At 38.7% G+C, this 24,369-nt stretch overlaps 1 protein-coding gene across 1 annotated transcript in view; it reads left to right on the plus strand.

Annotated features, from left to right (window-relative positions):
- The first annotated feature begins 619 nt into the window (after nucleotides 1-619).
- The window catches only part of LOC149796705 (uncharacterized), a 170,051-nt gene continuing 146,301 nt past the window's right edge, over nucleotides 620-24,369 (plus strand). Inside the window, exons 1-2 of the mRNA XM_089961333.1 lie at nucleotides 620-742; nucleotides 8,859-8,945. The gene's annotated coding sequence lies outside the window, so the exon portion shown is untranslated. The remainder of the gene's footprint in view (nucleotides 743-8,858; nucleotides 8,946-24,369) is intronic.

A 24,369-nucleotide genomic window follows, 5' to 3' on the forward strand; every position in this document is an offset into this window, starting at 1 on the left:
TGATCATACATTTTCGTACTGGTATATATCAAGCATCTGTGTTTATTTGTGTATTTAATAAATCAGTTATTCACTAAAATCAATCAATCATTGAATCAGTTCTTCGATTCGTCTGTCATTTCATCCATCTATCATATAATTTCCCTTTTTCACACACACACACACACACAAATATATATATATATATATATATATATATATATATATATATATATATATATATTGATTTATTAATGGCATATTACAATATTGTCGCTGATTATATTCCTCAAATCATCAGTAAATTTATCTTAGCCGCTCCTGTCGGCTGATACTGCTTTATCACATTTCATATTGATCTCTTATGTTTTCGTATCAATAGGTCCTGATTAATTTTGTTTTATAACCGAGTTGTTTACTCACGTATTAATCCGTCGATTTAAAAAGTGCTCTTAATGTCATTGCACTGAAGTACGGATACGTACACTTAAGTCCCTGTTTGCCATGTATTCTAAAACATAAGTCTTCGTATAAACCCGTGGAGCATTTTGTAGATTCGTCTGGGATTAAAATCTTCGATTCGCTCTGCTAATCTTCACACACGTAGTAACCTAACTATGTCGAATGCTTACTTGATCCCCATGTGTCAAACCTCTTAAGTGAAGCCCCGTCTTCACTGCAAACAGTGCTGTGAACAATGTGAGACTCGTGATAGTATTATTCGTCTATTTTAACAACGGCATAGATATTCATCAGGTATAAGGTATGTACATACAGTATATCTCATTTTAGGCTATACATTTCTTATACAAATATGTAACACAGATACTTTCAATTAGCTTGTATTATTATTATTATTATTTGTGGCCAATAGCATTTTTTTCAATCTCAAACAATTGATCTGGATTTTTAAGTCACTATTTTAACTTCCTTACGCTTCCTGACAAGAGAATTTTCCGTCTTTTTTCAATCTACTTTATTGATATTCGATCTCTTTGAATGTCTGCCTCTCTTTTTGTTGAATATCGGAAATTAATATGGATGCAGGTTTACAAATTTTCAACCAACTTTAGTTTCTAAACAGTTTTCACGGATTATGAGTATACGTATCATCGCAGTACACTAGCGTTGCCTTAAGTGATGGTCAATTTAAAATCGTAAATTGACCGCGAGAACTGCGAGATATAATAGACGATTTCAAATCTTTCAACGTATTTACCAGCCACATTTTAGAAAGACAATCTTCAGATAGTTGTTAATAGGAACATACTGCGCTGGTTTTCGCTACCAATAGAAAACAATTATTAAACGATTCTCATCTATATTTCCTTCCGTAAAAGAGTAATTGATTTAATAATTACGTAAAATGAATCACTTGATTACAAACCTATGTTTCATAAGGTGAACACACACACACACACACACATTCACACACACAAGAAAAACAATCACAAAATCACAAGAACACACCACTATATATAAATAACGAGACGTATTGGTGAATTATACAGCCCGACCTCATGTGAAGAAAGCCAATAGTAGGCCGTTGAAGCGTCATGACTATTTAGGTTTCTTTTTTTCTTTTTTTTTGCATACACAATATATCTAGCAAGACTATCGCAACACAGTTCGTCAATGCTATAAAGTAGAATGGAATACACTTGTCGAGCTGAGTTTGAGAAACAGCAGCCCACAGTCTGACTAGATGAGTGCCCTATGTAGCAGGTAGTGAAGATTCATGTAGAAAGAAAATCTGTCCATATATGTATCATTACACTTTTGGATCCTGAAAACACTTTTGTCAAAAATAGCATCTTCCGACCTTACTATTTCTTTCCGGTTTTGTTTATCTCGCATATCGGAGTACTGCATATAATCAGTTAGATACTGACGCAAATCAAACAACTTAAATCTCTCTCTCTCTCTCTCTCTCTCTCTCTCTCTCTCCGCTTAAAATGATGGGAAATAACTCAACGTTTAGCATATATTTATTCATAATTTTATTTATTTATTATTTTTTACGCATAAAAAGATCTCGGCAAAACCATTAGTTTTCTACTATCAATCTGGACCTGCGATAATATCCAAGCCAGAGCTATATCTGATCTTGTACAGATTAGGAAGCCTTGTATATGTTTGCGAAAATACCTCAGCGAAATGAAAAGCTCAGAACAGTTTGTAATAAACACCATGCTGGTAATTATGCTGAAAACATGAATAAGCTTGAATTTTTGTATATGTGACACCATTAATCATTAAGATCGATATGCCAAGAGACCAGTTACCATGGAAATACTTCCTACACTAGGTTTAATGATTCTGATAACATTCACCAATGTATATAAATTCACCTGTTGTGGATTTTCACGTAAAGGCACAGTGTAGTTTTACTGTACGTGCAGCAGAAGGTGACAGAATTCCACAAGGTAACAGTATAAACGGTGTGTTTGTGTATCGTGGTGAATGTTCATCTTTGATATTTATGATGATAAAGTATTTGATGAGTACTTCCAAGGCAGTGATAGTACGATTAATGTGTTATGTATGTGTATTTGTTATGACAAGACTGGTATTTTGGCAGTGCATTCAAAGACATTCTTCATTCAGTAACCCTTGTCCCAGGTGAAAGTAATTGGTGAATCTTCTAACAACTTAAAGTATGCAACAAATATAAATATGTAACACCATGGGAATACACTCGCTCATGTGTGTGTGTGTGTGTGTGTGTGTAAAGCCTTTGTAACAAACGAGACAAATATTTAAATATGTGTATTCGTGTGTGAGAAGTTATGGAGAATGCTCAAAGTCCTAACTAATCGGCATAATGGCTAGGATTTTTTTTTTTGGTCTTCCTTTTACGTAATCCCTCTCCCCAGGAGTGCTACATCGAAAAGCAATGAATATTGAATTCTCCTTACCTTTGGGTTCGGATTTGTGAAGACACGTCAGACGAAACGTTAGTGGTATACGGTACATGGAATGAACGTTGTACGTTCGTGTCGTTTCATTCTTGAGTTTATGGAGAATTGATTAATGAATTATGACACGTTTCAAAATCAAACTTTTTGACCGGACTGCACAGTAATTCAGAACTCATATATGTATTCAGATTTCTGTACTTCTGTTCGTCCATCTACATGCCACTCTAGCATCAATTTATTTTAGCGTTTACACGTAGCACATTTGTTAAATACCATAGCTGCAGGCATGTAAAGATGTGTCATGATTAAGTGTACACTGTGCCGACAAAAGTAGGTAATGGTGACCTGAATATAAAGTTATAGTACTTTGTAAGACACTGTTGCCTGCTGAGCAATGTAATTTGATATGCAAATGCATCATATAATGTACTTTAGCGTTCAGTAAAAACAATGTCACTGAGAACAAGTATTTCTGGCAGCAGTGATTAATATCTAATATTGATTTAGCTAATTTTCGAAGACATATGTTCTTCTTGAGCCATACAACACAATGTATCGAAGCGTAAACATTGCAATCCGGCAACATAATACTTAAAATGCCTTTAAAGCTACATTTCACTTTAAAACTCAGTGAATGAATGTTAACGATTATGTTCTGTTGCTAACTTCCTCCGAATTGAAAGTAAATTAACGTCATCAGTCACAGAGCTGTGCTACAGTCCTGTGTCATTCATCACATAACAATGCTATAGTTCCATGTCATCCATCACAAAGCTGTGCTACAGTCCCATGCCATATATCACAAAACTGTGCTACAGTCCCATGCCATATATCACAAAGCTGTGTTACAGTTCCATGCCATCCATTACAAAGCTGTCGTCCATCACAAAGCTGTGCTACAGTCCCATGCCATATATCACAAAGCTGTGTTACAGTTCCATGCCATCCATTACAAAGCTGTCATCCATCACAAAGCTGTGCTACAGTCCCATGCCATATATCACAAAGCTGTGTTACAGTTCCATGCCATCCATTGCAAAGCTGTCATCCATCAAAAAGCTGTACTACAGTCCCATTTCATATATCACAAAGCTGACATCCATCACAAAGCAATGATATAGTCTCAGGTCATCCATCACAAAATAATGTTATAGTTCCAGGTCATCCATCACAAAGTAATTCTATAGTCCCATGTCATCCATCACAAAAATGTGCTACAGTTCCATGTCATATATCTCAAAGCTGTGATACAGTCCCATGCCATATATCACAAAGCTGTCATCCATCACAAACCAATGCCATAGTCCAAGGTTATCATCCATCAGCAATGCTATAGTCCAATGTGATCCATCAGAAAGCAATGTTATAGTTCCATGTAATCCATCACAAAGCAATGATATAGTTCCATGTCATCCATCACAAAGCAATGATATAGTCCCATGTCATCCATCACAAAATAATGATATAGTCCCATGTCATCCGTCACAAAGCAATGCTATAGTTCCATGTCATCCATCACAAAGCAATGATATAGTCCCATGTCATCCATCACAAAGTAATGATATAGTGCCATGTCATCCATCACAAAGTAATGCTATAGTCCCATGTCATCAATCACAAAGCAATGATATAGTCCAACGCCATCCGTCACAAAGCAATGCTATAGTTCCATGTCATCCATCACAAAGCAATGATATAGTCCCATGTCTTCCGTCACAAAGCAATGATATAGTCCCATGTCATCCATCGCAAAGCAATGATATAGTCCCATGTCATCCATCACAAAGCCTTGATATAGTCCCATGTCATCCATCACAAACCAATGCTATAGTTCCATGGCATTCATCACAAAAAATGATATAGTCCCATGTCATCCATCACAAAGCAATGCTATAATCCCATGTAATCCATCACAAAGCAATGCTATAATCCCATGTAATCCATCACAAAGCAATGATATAGTCCCATGTCATCCATCACAAAGCAATGCTATAGTCCCATGTTATCCATCACAAAGCAAAGCTACAGTCCCATGTCATCCATCACAAAGCAATGATATAGTCCCATGTCATCCATCACAAAGCAATGCTATAGTCCCATGTCATCCATCACAAAGCAGTGCTATAGTCCCATGTCATCCATCACAAAGATTGGCTTTAGTCCCATTTCATCCATCACAAAGCTGTGCTACAGTCCCATGGCATTTATCACACAGCTATGCTACAGTCCCATGCCATCCACCACAAAGCTGTCATCCATCACAAAGCAGTGCTACAGTCCTATGCCATATATACCAAAGCTGTCATCCATCACAAAGCAATGCTATAGTCCCATGTCATCCATCACAAAGCAATGATATAGTCCCAGGTCATCCATCACAAAGCAATGATATAGTCACATGTCATCCATCACAAAGCAATGATATAGTTCCATGTCATCCATCATAAAGGAATGATATAGTCCCATGTCATCCGGCACAAAGCAGTGCTATAGTCCCATGTCATCCATCACAAAAATTGGCTTTAGTCCCATTTCGTCCATCACAAAGCTGTGCTACAGTCCCATGGCATTTATCACACAGCTATGATACAGTCCCATGCCATCCATCACAAAGCTGTCATCCATCACAAAGCAATGCCATAGTGCATGTCATATATCACAAAGCTAAGCTAGAGTCCCATGCCATCCACCACAAAGCTGTCATCCATCAAAAAGCAGTGCTACAGTCCTATGCCATATATCCCAAAGCTGTCATCCATCACAAAGCGATGCTATAGTCCCATGTCATCCATCACAAAGCAATGCTCTAGTCCAATGTCATCCATCACAAAGCAATGATATAGCCCCAAGTCATCCATCACAAAGGAATGATATAGTCCCATGTCATCCGGCACAAAGGAATGATATAGTCCCATGTCATCCGGCACAAAGCAATGATATAGTCCCATGTCATCCATCACAAAGCAATGATATAGTCCCATGTCATCCATCACAAAGCAATGCTCTAGTCCAATGTCATCCATCACAAAGCAATGATATAGCCCCAAGTCATCCATCACAAAGGAATGATATAGTCCCATGTCATCCGGCACAAAGCAATGATATAGTCCCAGATCATCCATCGCAAAGCAATGCCATAGTTCCAAGTCATCCATCACAAAGGAATGATATAGTCCCATGTCATCCATCACAAAGCAATGATATAGCCCCAAGTCATCCATCGCAAAGCAATGCCATAGTTCCAAGTCATCCGGCACAAAGCAATGATATAGTCCCATGTCATCCATCACAAAGGAATGATATAGTCCCATGTCATCCGGCACAAAGCAATGATATAGTCCCAGGTCATCCATCGCAAAGCAATGCCATAGTTCCAAGTCATCCATCACAAAGGAATGATATAGTCCCATGTCATCCATCACAAAGCAATGATATAGCCCCAAGTCATCCATCACAAAGGAATGATATAGTCCCATGTCATCCGGCACAAAGCAATGATATAGTCCCAGGTCATCCATCGCAAAGCAATGCCATAGTTCCACGTCATCCATCACAAAGCAATGCTCTAGCCCCAGTCATAAATCACAAAGCTGTGTCATAGCTTCTTCCTTCTTTCTCTGAGTTCATCCCAAAGAAACTTGTCAATTTTCGAGATACTTATATTTATTGTAATACACTTGTCTCAGTCACTAATGTTAAGATGACTAAGAAGTCTATCGTTAAGTAGTACAATGTCATTGCTGTCTTAATTTTAATTACGTGCCAGCTTCCAGATAAAGGCCTTGTTGAATAGGTTTTCATTCTATAAAGTGTGATCTTTACCTGAGCATCAACATAAAAGATGCCAAAGATCAGCATACCAATATGTTTTATTCTTTGCACGGAATAACGAAACATTTATTCGTAATGTTCCGTTCTACAGTTTTGTATTTTGCACAGGGTTAGGTTTCGAAAGAAAAAAAATTCCCAGCTCTTATTCCGTGGTTGCCCTTGTTTTTTTAAAAGCAGACTTGTATATCGTAGGTATTAATTAAAATAATCCCTTTAGTTTTGTACATGATTGGCGGCAGTACTTTGGATTATAGATATATAGCTTGGTCTAACTTCAGATGCCCATCTCTCAAAATACTAGGGAAACGGGTAAGACATAAAACTAGGAGATAACTTCTTTTATTTTTTCATATTTTATTTGTCACTTATTGTGCTTGCAGAAGTTTGAATTGTCTAATTTGTAAAATTGTATTTCCTTTTCTTAACAACTGATAGAGTTAGTGTACTTTTTACTTTGGACCAATGTAAGGTCATTTGTTGAGCACACTGGAGCATACATTTCGATTAGATACATGGTTTAGACCGTGTTTTCCCACTAATACCACATATAAAGAAACTCAAAGCACACAGAATCGCATAGAGATAATCGGGCATTCAATCCATTGTGCTTATTGCAAATGGACACAATTTTAGCCTATATCTGTCCAGCTTTCAGACGTACTTTACTGCAGAACGGAACCACAGGGACCAAAGAAGTTGTATTAGTGTATGATTTCATTTTGGTTGTATAGCAGAAACATTCAACTTGCAAGAATTTAAATAGTCCTTTAACTCGATACTATGCACATCTTACAATGGACGGTATGTACTAGTAATAGTCGCACAATACTCCCGCCCTTACTCGACCGAACCATATGGTAAATAGTGAGCTTTTTAAAGCAACCAGTGTTATAGTAAAAGACAGGGACATGTAACTTATTCTTGAGACTTCATTGATAAATGGTAGTTTAGCAGGGATTGAAAAGACGAGGTTCACAAAGGTCAAAGGCAAATCTTTGCTAATTCTTCTAACACCGGTATATAGAAGCATGCGAATCTGCTTTGTCATATTTTTTTCTTCTTCTTTTTAATATCATTCAAAGCTTAAACATTTAAGTTCAGTTTGCTTCCATGTACTACAAGTTTAAATTCACAAAATTCTGGCATTTTAACAAATAATATTGCCACAAAGCGCATATTATATAAGCAGGGCATATCACACACAAAACTGATACAGTGCATATATTTCATAAGCAGGGTATTTCACACAATACTGCCACAAGGCATATATTTTGTATGAAGGGCTTTTCAAACACAATACTGCCACAAGGCATATTTTATAAGCTGAGCATTTCACACACAATACTTCCACAAGGCATATTGTATAAGTGGAGTGTTTCTCACACAATACTGCTACAAAGAATATGTTTTATAAGCTGGACATTTCAAACACAATACTGCCACAAGGCATACATTTTATAATAGGAGCATTGCACGCACAATACTGCAACTAGCACATATTTTTATAAGCGGAGCGTTTCATTCACAATACTTTCACATGACATATATTTTATAGCAAGGCCTTTACACACAATAATTCCACAAAGCATATATCTTATAGCAAGGCCGTTTACACACAATACAGCCACAAGGAATATATTTTATAGCAAGGACTTTTACACACAATACTATCACAAGGAATATATTTGACAGCAATTACTTTTACACACAATACTGCCACCAGGCATATATTTTATAGCGATGACTTTTACACACAGTACTGCCACAAGGCGTATACTTTATAGCAATGACTTTTACACACATTACTGCCACAAGGCGTATACTTTATAGCAAGGCCTTTTACATACAATACTGCCACAAGGCAAATTTTATAAGCAGAAGAAACATATGCATAATTAGCTTGTTTCCATAAACAGTTTCAATTATAATATACCGCTTTATTGAGAAAATTATACGTAATGATAGGAAACATGAAAAAGATTTTACTTTCAAAGGAACAGAACATCACAGTTTCTCTTCACAGGTTAACCTGGTTATTTATAAAACGGTGATTATCTTAAACACTTTTAAAAATGTGTAATTCCATTTATTTTGATTATTCATTGATGGGTTTAACTTGAATTACAGCGCATACAGCTTGGTCTTACCTGAGTTGTAAATCTACCAAATGACTGCTAGCTCCGCTTGGTAGTTTTCACTTCCTGGATTTGAAAGGTAAGATGGAAATAAAAAGACTAGCACCTAATCGTTTGATATTATTATTATTATTATTATTATTATTATTATTATTATTATTATTATTTATAATTATTATTATTGCATTTTTCAACGTTGGCATTGTTTACTATTGTAGATACAAATTTCCTTATTTCGGTAACAGTGTAGTTTAAACTAGCTGAAATTCATTTCTTAAGCACACGTGAGTAGCCATTTCTATCAGCTCTATGCTTTCAACAGTGCATTGTTTCCCGAATACAACGTGTAAAGAACACAAAAATAGCATAAAGGAATCCTATGTTGTGCTTACTGTAAATGAACCTTATACCTGTACCACTTTCAGAAGTACTTAATAACTGTTGGGCGGAACCTAAGGGATTAAAGGATTAAAGCAGATCAGTCTGGCGTCAGACAAAATGATATTTTGTCACGTTTAATGCCTTGTTATTCATTCAAAACATCGTGCAATCAATCACAGATTATTAGAATTTTGTTTCCAAATATTATAAAGCTTGGTCAAAAACCACATTATAATACGATATATTGTGATGTTAGATCTTGCGACTGGTTTCGTAATAGTCCTTGAGACTTTGCGCCATAAAATATGGTTGTTGTTGTTGTTGTTGTTGTAGGGTTTAACGCCATTTTTCAGCACATGATAGGCTATACATGGCGGCCAGTATTAATGGTGGAGGAAAAACCCGGAAAGAACCACCGACCCACGAGAAGTTACCGGCAAGCTTTCTCACATAAAATATGGAAATAAAATAATACCGCGCGCTGATTTCATTAAGGCGAATAAATGGTCTGGCGCACACATTTTATTTTCTTCAGTGCTTTACATTTCAAAATTAATCCGATGCCCTGTTGATTGATGCTAATAGAAATTATGAAACACAAAATGTAAAATGCATAAAAATCAAATTTCATCGATAGGGGATCGCTTCACTGTGTGAACAGAACAAGCGTTCCAACTCTGATCAATATAATTTATATTTTTTCCTACAGGTCACATACCGCGATCGATAGGCATCGATATTATTTTTCAGTTTTTCCTACAGGTATACAGCGAATGGCAGGCATCAGTATAATGTAACACAACATAAAACACATAAGTTACGTTCCTCTGCTCACAAATGTAATATATTAGCAAAAATATTTTTAAAAAAGAAAAGAAAAAAGAAACAACAAAATACAACAGACAGTGAACCGAGGTAAAACAATATAAAAGTGCATGTCGACAACAAGCAACAAAACTAAAGGGGTATTGCTAGTTTAGTTTGCTCTACTAATTCGTTTAGTACTGTGAAAGAAATTAGATATTAAAAGACGGAGCATATATACCTAAGAAACTAAAGGGAGATAATAAAGATCGTATGCAAGACGGGACGAAAATGAAAAGAGAAATATTTTAAGGGCAAAAGGCATTTTCGCTAGCCAAGGCTCCGATATGATATCCCTATCTACACCTTGGCGGATTGAGCAATTATTTTAGAGCTTTGTCCTAGCGACATATATTGTATTTCATGAGTTGCGTCCCTTAAAATGTAAGGCCACCTAATCAATAACGTGTAACAGCGGTGTATCGTACACCGATCGAGATAGAGGCAATTGACTTCAGAAGGATACTTTGTAAGTTTAACATTGAAAGTATGACTACCTACCAGAGGGAAGCCATTACAGGTGTAGTTGAGTGAAAGGCATTTGTACAAACACGGACCGGCAGTGGAAAATTGCTTTTTTTATCAGTCTATTCAAGTTGTGTGCTCCACTTGTCTCGATCATGTAAGAACAGTGTTCAATTTTGAACAATTTAATTTTGATTGGATACCTTTACAGTAATTAGACTCTATTCCATATATTTATATTAATCAGACTACATGCCCTGTCTTTACAGTAATCAGACTACATGCCATGTCTTTACAGTAATCAGACTACGTGCCATGTCTTTACAGTAATCAGACTACGTGCCATGTCTTTATAGTAATCAGAATACGTGCCATATATTTACAGTAATCGGGCTACGTGCTGTGTCTTTACAGTAATCAGGCTACATGTCATGTCTTTATAGGAATCAGACTACATGCCATGTCTTTACAGTAATCAGACTACATGCCATCTTTTTATAGGAATCAGACTACATGTGATGTCTTTACAGTAATAAGACCGCATGCCATGTCTTTATAGTAATCAGACTTCATGCCATGTCTTTACAGTTATAAGACTACATGCCATGTCTTTATAGGAATCAGACTACGTGCCATATATTTACAGTAATCGGACTACGTGCCATATATTTACAGTAATCGGACTACGTGCCATATATTTACAGTAATCAGACAATATGCCATATCTTACTCAGCACTAAATGTGACACATAATGATAGACAATAACTTTACTTTTGTGTGAAGGTTTCATAATACTGCAAATAGATATTCGACGAATGTCAAAGTATTTGGTCTGTTAGATAAAATGTCTTTGTTAACATTGATATTGTTGAGGATTAGCATATTTTAGAGAAACAATGCTTACAATTTTTTTTTAGGGGGAGGCGGGCAGACGTTGATCACAAAATACTGTTTGGTTGGGTGGAGACGTATTTATGTAGGTATTGTATCTTTGAAAATGTGGAACAGAACCCCTGGTGGTGGTCCAGGCGGAGAAGCCTCCGTAATCCCCTGCATTTTAAGCGTAGGTGGAGCATAATATTAACCATCTAAATGTAAAGAAACCTTACTCAAGGTAACGTGCAAGTTGCTTGCAGTCTCACAACCAAGCAAATCAGACAGCAAATACACGAGATTGGATTGAGGTCGTTGTTTCCTTTATGAATCTCAAGCCAAAATGACAGGGCTCAAGTTATTTTCAAACATTGCTTTAGACCCAGCGTGCATCAATTATATATTACTTTTGCATATATTGCATACTTATTTTCAGTTTAGAGCATGTTGTAAATTTAGTCGAGCTTGATTCGTGGACAAGTACTTTAAGCAAATTTTGACACTTAAATGTTTCCTTGTCACGGAAACGTTAAGTTGGGCATATATATATATATATATATATATATATATATATATATATATATATATATATATATATATATATATATATATATCAACTAGACTATGATGCAAAATTGGAATATGCAAAAACCATCACTAATATTATTGACGAGGCGTACCAAATCGGGTACATAGACCAGCAAATGAGAAACTACTTAAGCCCAGAAAACTCAAGGGCAGGTAGATTTTATCTTCTACCTAAAAGCCACAAACAAGGAAACCTGGGCAGGCCTATAATCTCCGGTAACGGGTATCCCACAGAAAGGATATCAGATTTTGGATCATTTTGTGAGACCACATGTCCACAAATTACCATCATATCTTCAGGACACGACCGATTACCTCATAAAAAGCAAAGCAAGCGAACCATTACTGCCAGATACATTGCTTGTTTCTTTAACAGATGTCACATCTTTGTATACTAACATATCGCACAACGAAGGGATACATGCGTGTAGAGACGCAAACTAGAACTGTAGACAATCCACCCACACACTTCCTAGTCCAGCTCCTGGATCTTGTCCTCAAACTCAATAACTTTGAATTTAACGAATAAAACTACCTCCAAATCAATGGAACCGCAATGGGTACAAAAATGGCCCCTTCGTATGCCAATACTTTAATGGGAAAACTGAAGGGTCAACTTAGCATCAGTTGAACTTACACCATACCAGTGGGTATGCTCTATCGATGCTATAGAAATGAAGTGGCAGCATGGAACAGAAAGTCTGGATGATTTCATATAAAAGGCAAACAACTTCTATCCCTCAATAATATTCACTGCAGAAGTCTCCAACTCAAACCACGTTTTCCTGGAAACAACAACCAGACTGGTAGAAACCAAACTCCATACAGACATCTACTCGAAACCAACCGACAAACACCAGTATCTCCTCCCAACCAGCTGTCATCCAAAACACTGCATTACTAACATCCCATAGCCAGGCACTGACGATAGGTAGAATTGGCTCCGACGATGGAACATTCCTAAAAAGGTTTAAAGATCTATCTAAACATTTCATTTGCCGAGGCTACGACAAAGACCTGATTGCGAAGGCAACCCAAAGGGCTAAAGAAACAAACCGCGATGACTTACTAAAATATGGAAAAAAGGACAAGGTTGATAGGATACCATTTATCCTGACCTAGCATCCAGACAACCCCAAATTAGGTACAACCATCGGGAAACAGTGGCTCGTTGTTGAATAGTCGGACGGACTATAGTTAATCCTCCCTAACAAACCTGTAGTAGCCTACCAGAGACCAAAAATCTCAAGAACATCCTAGTCAGGGCGAAGTTAACGCCAATCACTAATCAAGACCACCCTAATCAACATGACCCCTGTGGCGATAAAAGCAGGGACGTCATTTCAACTTTTTTTTCGGGGGGGGTGGGGGGTGGGGAGGCAAAACTTGATGGGTGGGGCAAAACTTTATTCATGTAAATATCAACGCGCTGGCTCGAACTGAATAACAGATTAGAGAAATAGTAATAACAGGGACGTCATTTCAATTTTTCGTGGGGGGAGGGCGTGCAAAATGTGACGGGCTTGTAAATGTTCGTATATATGCTACAGCAATTTTGCAGCACATGCAAATTCGGGGGAGGAGGGGCAAGTTACCCCCCCCCCCGCCTCCCACCCCCCAAATGACGTACCTGGATAAAAGGTACAAAACCTGTTATATATAATAGAGACCAGGACATTTTCTAGCACAGTGACTAGAGAAAAACTAAACATACATGGTCCAAACAAAACGTGGAAAACAGAGAATGTCATTTATCTCATCACATGTAAGATCTGTAGCCTTCAGTATGTCGGAGAAACTGAAAAGATACAAAAAAGGATCAACCTTCATAGATCTGATTGGGTGACAAAAAAGCTATACAGAAACCCGGTGGCAGAACACGTCTCTTCCCCTGACCACACTTTCAGTAATATAACACTTATTGCAATTGCTCACAACCCCAACCGGATTTCCTAAACCAGGAAATAAAATGAATCTTACTGTATACATCGCCTTAGAACATTGAAACCAAGCGGTTTAAAACAAGAAGACTAGAAGAGGACACCCATGCACAAATAAAATTATCTTTTGCAGCCGACACATTTCCTTTTAAATAATTCTCTAAATTTGCTTAACAGCCTATGATTACTACAATAGCAATGAAATATCCGGAATATAATTTGCGCTTACATACATTTACATAAAATAACAGATGTAATGTCTCATTGATTTCTAGGTAAATAAAAAATATTGTCCAGTTTCTGAAACAAGCTGAAATAAACTAGTTGAAACATAATAAATGTAAAGGTTTAATTCCTGTAGAAACAGCCATATACAATTTTGCAAACATAACCATTTTTCTGTTTTACTTGTTTGTTTTGTCTATGTTTTGTATTTGCCTTTGGAAAATACTCATTATTAAGAGTCGAAAGCGCTCAAACGAGTTAGATACTAGTTCAACACTGTTCGCTGTCAGTTTATAGCATCTATCTATCTATCTATCTATATCTATATATATATATATATATATATAGAGAGAGAGAGAGAGAGAGAGAGAGAGAGTTGGATTGTACATCAAATCGAAACGTTGCAGTCTGGCACATAACCCTCGCCTTCAGAATGGTTTTTAAGTTAAAAATGACACATTTCCGTAATCTAGGCATCATTCCAATTGGAGAAAGTTTCCATTTCAATGATCCTATCACACACCGTTGGGTTAGAGACTATAGAACTAAAGTTAGTTAAATTGAGGAGACGCTAAGTTAGAGCTGTGATAAGCCAAGAACCAGAAAATGTCAAAATCACGGGATTTGTATTTGCCGGACCAGGTCTTGATACGGTCACCCAAGGTGAGCAAGTGAAAGTTAGAGACGTGTTTCGCTTGAAAACCAGTTACATACTTTTAGAAGTATCTTTGGTCTCATTGCTTTGGCGTGACAAAGTATCAATGCAGGTGACAATGTTTCAAAATATTGGTGACATGGGGCGAACGTAACACTGTTCGAGCAGACGAAACATTAAAATAATTGAAATTTTATATTTCTTAACGTCCCACATGTCTAACTCCTTAAAACGTTTCCTTACTCGGTAAAACGCAAACTTTTTCCACATTAAATGGCACCTTCATTGCTGAAAAGTTCAAATATGAACTGGAAACCAGTAAAGAATTTGAGGGCTAGGTGTCAAACTGCAAACCGCGTCATTTATTTTAGATTTACATATTAACAGGGTTTTAAGTCCGCCGTCATCACTCCGAGCATAGTATGTTCGGAAGATGGACCGATTATAGCATCAAGCATGCGGTGGTTACCAGTTGATTTAGTTTGTAAAAGCGCAAATAGTGTAGTTGGTAAATGTACTGAGAGAGAGAGAGAGAGGAGTGCCGTGCATGTATATGCGCGATACAGATAATAACAGTTACATGGATATTGTAAATCATTTACAATCATATCAGCAGCAGGGAGGGCGAATCCTACAAGTTACTTTTCCGAGATACCCCATCCACGGAAACTATTCCTCGATAGAGGGCTTATTTCGACGAAATAACACTTTTATTCAGAAAACGAGACAAAAAAAAATGTCCTTGAAAATGCTTTGTATTTCCGCTGATATAACGCGAGTTACTTCAATAAATCCGACTCGTATCCGACATAATTTCCACGGTGAGGTATCATCGAAAAATCAGGTGTAGTTTGCGCCCCCCCCCCCCCCCCTGCTGCTGTGAGAAGTCGAAGATTTCAAAGGAAAAACATTTTTATGTTAACCATACAATGTATCAAGTCCGATACGGTATCGTGTCCGCGGGTCGTGTAAATTTATTGTCACAAATCCATGCGGGGGAATTAAATCATGGACAAATAAATAATGGCAAATATCGGAGAAGCACTCACAACTAGATTGGCACGACAACGACTAGCCGCGATTAAAAAATTTATTCCGGTCCATGATTCCGTTAAAGAAAAATTACGAGCAAGACAAGAAGCGCGAGTTGAGTTTGCAACATCTGCGGAGGAATTATTTAAGCCTATTACAGCAGCTACTGGTGAAGTTAAAACTGCAATTGTAGGAAAACCTGATCCTGCTGACCCTACCAAAACAAAACGAGGGTTACTTCAAGCAATAGAAGAACTTAAACAGCAACAGGCAGATGAAGGTGCTGTAGTTGATCCAGGTGCCGCCGGAGTAGTGACAGTTGCTAAGGAAACATTTATTAATAAATTTACCGAAGATGGTATTACTGAGATAAAAAATATTCCACTTACTAGCGTGGATGAACTTAAGGAGTTTTCTACTTGGATTGTCTTAAATTATCCTAACCGGCAAGAATTTCTAAAACCAGGAGCTGCCTCGGGTATAACCCAGGCTGATTGGAGGGATTATGTTTACAAAGTAAACCGAGGTATTTCTCGAATATCTAGCACTGATGATACCTATAATTTTATAAAAACTGGCGTAATTGGGGTTAATAAGGAACTAAGAGACCAACAAATGAAGGCAAAGGAAAGGGAAAGGCAGGCAAAAATACAGGAAATGGAAATGAAAAGGCAGGAAAGGGAGGAAGAAAAGAAGAAAAAAATACAGGAAAAGGAAATGAAAAAACAGTCGAGACTACAGGAGAAGAAACCACCAGCTCTAAAAATAGACCCCGCAATAACACTGCCTGATCCAGTGCCTGAAATTTCATCACCTGAACAAATGGGGGCTAGCGCTCCTGATGATGATTTTACCACTCCTGTTTCGTTGCCCATCCCCCCCGATATATCAGAAGAGGAAATACTGAAAGAGAAACTAAAAGAATTAAAAAATGAATTAAAAAATTTAATTGATGAAAAAGAAAAATTACAAGAAGGAATACCGAAAAAGAGTACCGACTCTAAGGTAAAAAAGATAGAAAAGAGGGAAAGATCTGTAACTGATGAAATTGTTAAAACATCAGCAAAACTAAAGAAAAAAATGGGAAAAGGATACACCGGTCGCGGATATAACAACCACATCTGTCCTGACAATATCGTCAATGACGTATCACGGTTAGAAGTTCTCATCGGAGGAAAACGCGCCGGAAACAACTCTCCGGAAATTATAAGCGAGGCCGCAGATATCTGTCAGAGACTATTTCAGCGTGGCATTATGGATATCGGCGTTTACCGGGGACTCATTGATGAACTCGCGGATGGTTACTACAGCGACTAGTAAATTTAGTTAGAGAAACAATAATTAAATAAAATGATCGTGCACAATTCTCAACCTAGACACACTAGCGTGTTACCAGTCCGCGTAGTGAACTCGCGATTACCAGTCTACAGAGCAACCTACGGAGATGGTCTCGGTGATACAGTTACTGGTTTGTTTTCAAGAATAGCCCCTAAGGTGTTACCGATTGCAAAACAATTGTCGATGAAAGCTATTGATGTTGTCAAGGATAAAGCCCTTGGATCTGTTGGTGATCTCGCCGGGAAGGCATTCGCGTCAATCAAGGATAGACTGTTACGGTTAACTCGTAGATCAAAAAAAACCGCCACCGGTGAAACTGGCCAGTACTGAACTTATGCCCGCGGACGTCAGTAAAGTAATAAATCAGGCTGCCAATCAAAAACTTGCAGAGCTTGTAACCCAAACACCCGAACAAATAAATACAAGCCTGATATCAGGAAGCGGATTTCGTTTTAGAAGACAATAATTTTATATAATGTTCAAACCTATATCTGATCCAGCGTTCGACATGGATGCACCAACACTAAAAGATGAGTCCGTGCGCGATTATCAGTATTATTCTTATGAGGCAACAGTACCTAATCAACGCGGACGAATTGAATTACGAGTCCAGGATACAAGTAGATATTTCCTGCCCGCTGAAGCATTTCTTGAAGTCACGGGTGAACTTGTAACAGATGTTGTCGCTAATACAGCATACGGAGCTAATGTTCGAGTTGGTTTTGTTAACAACGGTATCATGGCGCTGTTCAAAAGTGCTTCATACAGCATTGACGGAAGAGAAATTGAAATAATTCAGGATAATGTCGACGTTGCTACAACAATCCTGGGATTAGCGAGATACTCAGATGATTACACTAGATCAGCTGGTCCGACTATGATGTTCGCTAAGGATAATTCTGATCATCCTGAACACAGATCTACTATTCAAGTACAAACAGCACAAGGCACTGCTATGGACCCGCAACCGGCTGGATTTGCGGCCAGACCAGGTGCTGCATTTCCAATATTAAGGCCTAGTCCAGAGTACAATTTAGGTTTTGCTACACGTAAATTAATGTTATCAGGTGAACGTAGGAGATTTTCATGCGCAATTCCACTGTCTCACATCTTTGGATTTTGCAGACATGTCAGAAAGGTTATTTTTGGAGCCAATCATACAGTTGTACTTAACCGAAAAAGTGATGACGTTGACGCTATCTGGCGAGAAGACGGTGTTGCTGGCGGTAAAGTAATATTATTCAAGCTTGCTTTGTGGATGCCAGTGATGTCCCCATCGATCACTGAAGAGCAACGATTACTCTCTTTCATGGACACAGGTGGTAAATCACTGATATCGTGGTTAACAACATCAACAGATTCCATTCAAGGTGCCGGTGCTGGGCAGTTCACGTGGCACATAGCATCACAACAGGGAATATCAGCGCCGCGACATATTTTTGTTGCACTCCAGCAAAATGCAAGGTTGACTTCCCAACTACAGAGTCATATGATATTTGACAAACTTAATGTCTCTGAGGTTTCGCTGCGGATAAACGGGCATCAGGAACCATCCGAGGATATACTGATAGATTATGAGCGAAATGAAGTTGCACGGGCGTATCATCGTTTGATGACATTTATGGGACGTGATCAAAATATTGATACCGGGTTGCAGATATCACAACTGGATTTTACAACGCTGTATCCGATTTATTACTTTTCGCTGGAACATTTGGATCTAACAAAACAATCTGTCGTTGATATACACTTCAAAGCTCGTGTAGGTGAGTTTCCCCTCGGCCCGCCTGCTGGTTTTAGAGCGATCGCTGTCATACTCTCCGATAAAGCAATGCTGCTTGAAGGTGTTGGCGGACGAATGAGAGTTATTGACGCTCCAATCGAGAATATGTAACGCAATTAAAATCAAACTTAGGATATAATGTCATACAGTCACGTTAATGTCACCTTGACTTCCGGTCAAACGAAGAAATTGCAATCGAAGAACGCAGGCACGTGCGGGACATCAATAACGTTAAAACGAGATCAACTTGTTGGTGGTCCAAACAAGCTGTCGTTGACTAATACTCAGATTAAACATTTTAACAAGGCACTAACAGCAAAAACCGGTGTCCGACTTAATTTCTCTGCTGCAGCTATCAAGGACATGACCAAAACCGGTGGAATATTTCCTCTTCTCGCAGCAATACCGGCGTTGATTGCCGCGGCAGCACCAGCCGTAGCAAAAGCCGCAGCACTTGGTGCAGTTGGAACCGCAGCTGGACTGGCACTAAAAAAGGCAACGGGAAACGGATACAAGAAAAAAAGGGGGAGATCCGCTCGCGGATCAGGGCTAAGACTACCAGGAACTCCACCATCATGGTATCCAAAAAAATTCTAACGCCGTTGAGCAATTTTGATTTACTCGATGCTGTTAAAAAATTGCGTATAAAACATTTCAGAGGAGTATTTATGCGAGATCAATTACCGACGCGGCCGAATAATCCAGAAACTGGCATTATCAATCTCGACAACAAAGATGGTCCTGGAACTCACTGGGTTGCTTACGCGATCGATCCACGTGGAATTATCTATTTCGATTCGTACGGTTTAGCACCGCCAACTGAGTTTCTCAGGTATGTCCGCGGAGTGCCTCGCACTCTCAACAGCAGATTTTTTAATATTCCAGTGTGGCAGTCGACGCTACCAACACAAACATTAGTTGATCCGCCCATTTGTGGAAACGAGGTTTTAAATGTTCTTGATGCAATCTCAAGAAATGCAGCAACTCCTCCGCATCGAGTAGTGTATGAATATACCGCATCGAGAAATGCTTAGCATTTTCATGCTCGCATTTGAAAAACAGCAATAAGAATAATGGTGGATATTTACGGAAGACCTTTCACAAGAAAAGTCAAACCAAGCACAGATGCTGATCTCTCAAAATATGCGACCCGAGATGAAGTCGATAATCTTTTGAATATAGCTGGAGTTGACCCAGATGAAGTTGCTATTTTTCAGGACAAGCAGGGAAAACTAAGAACGAGCAACATTAAGTGGAATGATATAATTCGCAAAGTTCTTGGAGCTACCAAGGATAACTTCGTTGCATTTAGTGATGGCGGCCGGATCAAGGACTCGAACATATCAATCGCAAGCATCAAAGACAGTATTGATAAAGGTGTTGATAAATGTGTGAAAAAAGCCGGTGACACGATGACAGGCGAACTTAGCATGAATGGAAACAAAATAACCGTTCTAAAAAATCCGGAAGGTCTCGAAGATGCCGCAAATAAACAATACGTAGACACCGTTGATGATAAACTAGCCACGTTGCGGTCAGAGTATGATGTTCACGTGAACGGGTTTAAAAGACTCCAAAGAAACCTTCAAAAAACTAGTGAAACCGTGGATAAGTTCTTTGGGCCTCCTCCAGTCGTCGATATGAAGCTTTCTGAAATCAAAACCAACATTGACACGATCAAACAAACACAGCAGAATATCGTATCGGGTATTCCTGAGATCGTTAACAAAACCAGTCTGATTAAAGTCCCCACTGGAGTTACTCCCGGGCATATCACCAACATCGTATTCACGGTATCATCGGGATTCGCAACATGGTCACGACAAAATAGCACTATCAAATATACAGCAACAGCCACCGGTGTTTACAGGTTGTCTGTGTTTTCAGCCGCTAAATTTGAAATCTTCACAACATATCCTTGGAGACATTCCACCGATAAGTATTCCGGGGTTGTAACCGTAATACTAAACAGCGGAACCGAGGAAACATTTATGCTTGAAGCCGAGGACGATAGTTTAACAGCAACATCTTACTGGTGGTGTTTGGAATTCGTCGCTTCAACACCTCAATTGGTTACCGCGTAATTGAAAATCGGCAGCGATTTTTAAATAAATGTCAACGACGCCAGATGCTCAACAATATCGATACAATCAAGTCCGTGAGTGGCAATCTGAGTTAAAAACTGTCATCGAAGTAACCAGTCAAAAGGTAAAAAAATACAAGCGCCGCATAACAGTGTTAGACATCGCGGTTTATTCAGTATCTGCCGTTGTTGCATCCGCGGGAGTAATACTATCAGCGGTCACTCCGGTAATTGCAGTCGCCGCCACGATCTCTGTTTGTGCGACCACAACCACGGCAGGAGTTTTCGGCATCATAGCAAAAAAAATATCCTCGTGTGCTAACACAAAATTACACGATTACACGACAAAATTAAATACAGCCACGACCGCATATCAGAAATTATCATCGCTGATATCATCATCGTTAGACGCGCAATCCAGCGACGCCGCGTTGATATCAGATTCTGAATTCAAACTAATGTCAGATGCGTACAATGACTATTTGAAAACTAAACAAATAAATAATGTCACTGATGGCAACGCCACAGGAACTGCTTCAACAAATAGTCACAAACACAACACCGGTAAGGACCACAATGATCTCAGTGTCCTCGACGACACCAGAATTCAGCATTAATTTTCGAACTCCAATTCGTGTGAACGAAATCGCGTTGTCGAAGCTCAGTGCGTATCACAGCTGGCCTAATGTCAGAGCGGCATCATTTGGTGATCTGCAGCCAAATAATTCGTTTGTGTTTTCGTGGAAAACCAAAGCCGACTCTGACGAATTCGACTGGGATACAATTACGCTACCCACTGGGAGTTATCAGATCGAAGAAATCAATAATGAGATACAACACCAAATAAAACGAATCACCGGCAAGGAAGCCAAAATATCTATAACAGCTCATGAACCAACGCTGTCTGCGGTCATTGAAATCTCAACACCGGGATACGCCGTGGATATTTATAGCAGCTCTCTTCGAACAGTATTAGGATGGCCACAAAAACGACCCGAGGTCGAACCGGGTCCACCAAAACCTAAAAAATCGGATTTTATGACCACCAAGGAAGAAATACACGACCTCGCGTACAGCAATTATTTTTCCCTTGCAGATAGATTACTAACAAAAGAAAAGAAAAGGGGGGGAAATCTTAGGGCACCAAATGATATATTCAATTTTTGGAGTGTCGAGGTTCCACGTGATGATGGAACCAACATTGCAGATATTTACAAATTTGATGATATAGAATCTAAATTTTTTATTCCGATCAAGACCGAACATCAACAACAGCTACAATTGTTGCGGGGATATTTTCAAGATTATATTTCCGATACGACAAGACCACGCGGTGACATTATCACAACCATAGAAAAACTAAACAAACTCGCATCCGCGATGGAAATCATAAATCTAAAAATAATTCAGTTGTTGTTGGATCTCGGGGATCCGGATGCGTTTAAGGAGGATCCTCGGAATGTCTTTGGGGAATATGGACAGCAAACTAGATTAGAATTTGCAACCCGATATGGTATTCCCGTGAAGGATATTCCAGATTTTAAATTTCCTGGATATAACGCACCTGCGCTACGAAAATCAGTCCAGGATCTCATCGCGGAATCTTTCGAAGATATTTCTGCCACGTACACGCGAACAAAACCACAACCTGTTATTTTAAGACACGACAACAGTACAGCATCCGATGGCAGACACATCTCACCCGGGATCGTAAATATCACAGATGTTATTGCGGTCAATCTTGTATGTGACGTCATCGACGGTAGCTACAGCGCTAGCGCTGACACAACGACGGCCCAACAGGGGTTTATCCTGTATACGTTCACACCAAAAGACCCCCCCGGTTTTCTGATTGTGCAAGAACCAATCAATGTGGTCTATCTGCGGTGTAATAATCCGTGGTTGTCAACGATAAATTTCAAACTCGTCGACCAACGGGGGGATTTGTTGGACCTGCGTGGCGAGACTGTCTCCGTGAACTTACTGGTGAAGTCCTGAAATTGGAAATGCAAAGCATTTCTGGAAGAGTTTCCACGCATAGCGTTTCTCTGGCGATGCTAGCATCGCTCACGCATTTAAAAAAAAACAGTTGTATATAATGTGTGAATACATTCACGCACGAGTTCATATTCATGATAAGCAAATTCTTCACGAGGCAATAAAAACCGCATTTGGAAACGCTAGCGTTTCTGGAAACTCAAAGAGTCAGCCCCCAGAACAGTATTTCCCCGTTAAAATAGTTATTGACGTGTATGGTGACGAAGACTTCTTGTTAACGTCGTCACAATTAACACAGCTACAGCAAAATCATATGATCACAGCTTGGTGTCAACGAGAACAGATTATGAACTATTCTCATTGTTGTATTGATGTTGAAACGCTCGAGCAAATCCTGGAAGTCTAAGGACTTCTCATGTAAAACATTTCGAAAACTCTTTGAGTTTCACACTCTGAAAACGCCCTTGAGAAGTCCTTTGGACTTCCAGAGAAATGCTTTGAGTTTCTGGCGATGCTAGCATGAGAAACTCGAAGAGTTTCCACGCTCGGGCAAAAAAAATAATACACTTTTTTTTTACCGTGGAAATGTGCTTTACACTCCAAGCGGGCGCTAGCGTTTCTCAGGTTCTACTTTCACTTTGTGCTGTGAGTCACACGCTATGCGGTTTATACTTCCTTGTCGGCCTCGTAGTCACAAATACTAGTATTTTCGTCAGAAATGCAAGGCATTTCCGTGTCTAGATTCTTTATATAACCTTTTAACCGTCTCACCCTGGTGCTAATTAATTTTCGAGTCTCATACTCGCTTGACAATACAAGACGAATCTTCTCAACTGCACGGCACAGTGGAATAAATTCAGATACCTGATTTTCAGTTATCCCGGCAAGTGATCTGTAAATGCGATCTTGCAAACCCTTAATGAACCTATAACACGCGGGGAGATTGTTCTTCCCCGATTGTGATAGCTCATTCAAGGATTCAAAATCTGACATAATTGTTTCAGTGTCTAGTAAAATATTAAAACCTCGCTGTTGTAATTCTTTAATTTCAACAAGTATGGTATTTATATTTTCGTGATTCATATTATTATATATTTTTATATTTTTAAATGCATGAGAAGTCCCTTGGACTTCCAGAGAAATGCTTTGCATGAGCGTGGAAACTCGAAGAGTTTCTCGTGCTAGCATCACCAAAAACAAAAATAAACAGATAGATGATGAGCGGTTATCACTTACTGGGTACTCTTCACCGGCCTACGGTTCTTTCATGAGTCCTT

This window comes from Sinohyriopsis cumingii, chromosome 6 (genome assembly GCF_028554795.1).
Source record: "Sinohyriopsis cumingii isolate HCF-2022 chromosome 6, ASM2855479v2, whole genome shotgun sequence".
In the NCBI taxonomy this organism is placed as follows: Eukaryota; Metazoa; Mollusca; class Bivalvia; order Unionida; family Unionidae; genus Sinohyriopsis; species Sinohyriopsis cumingii.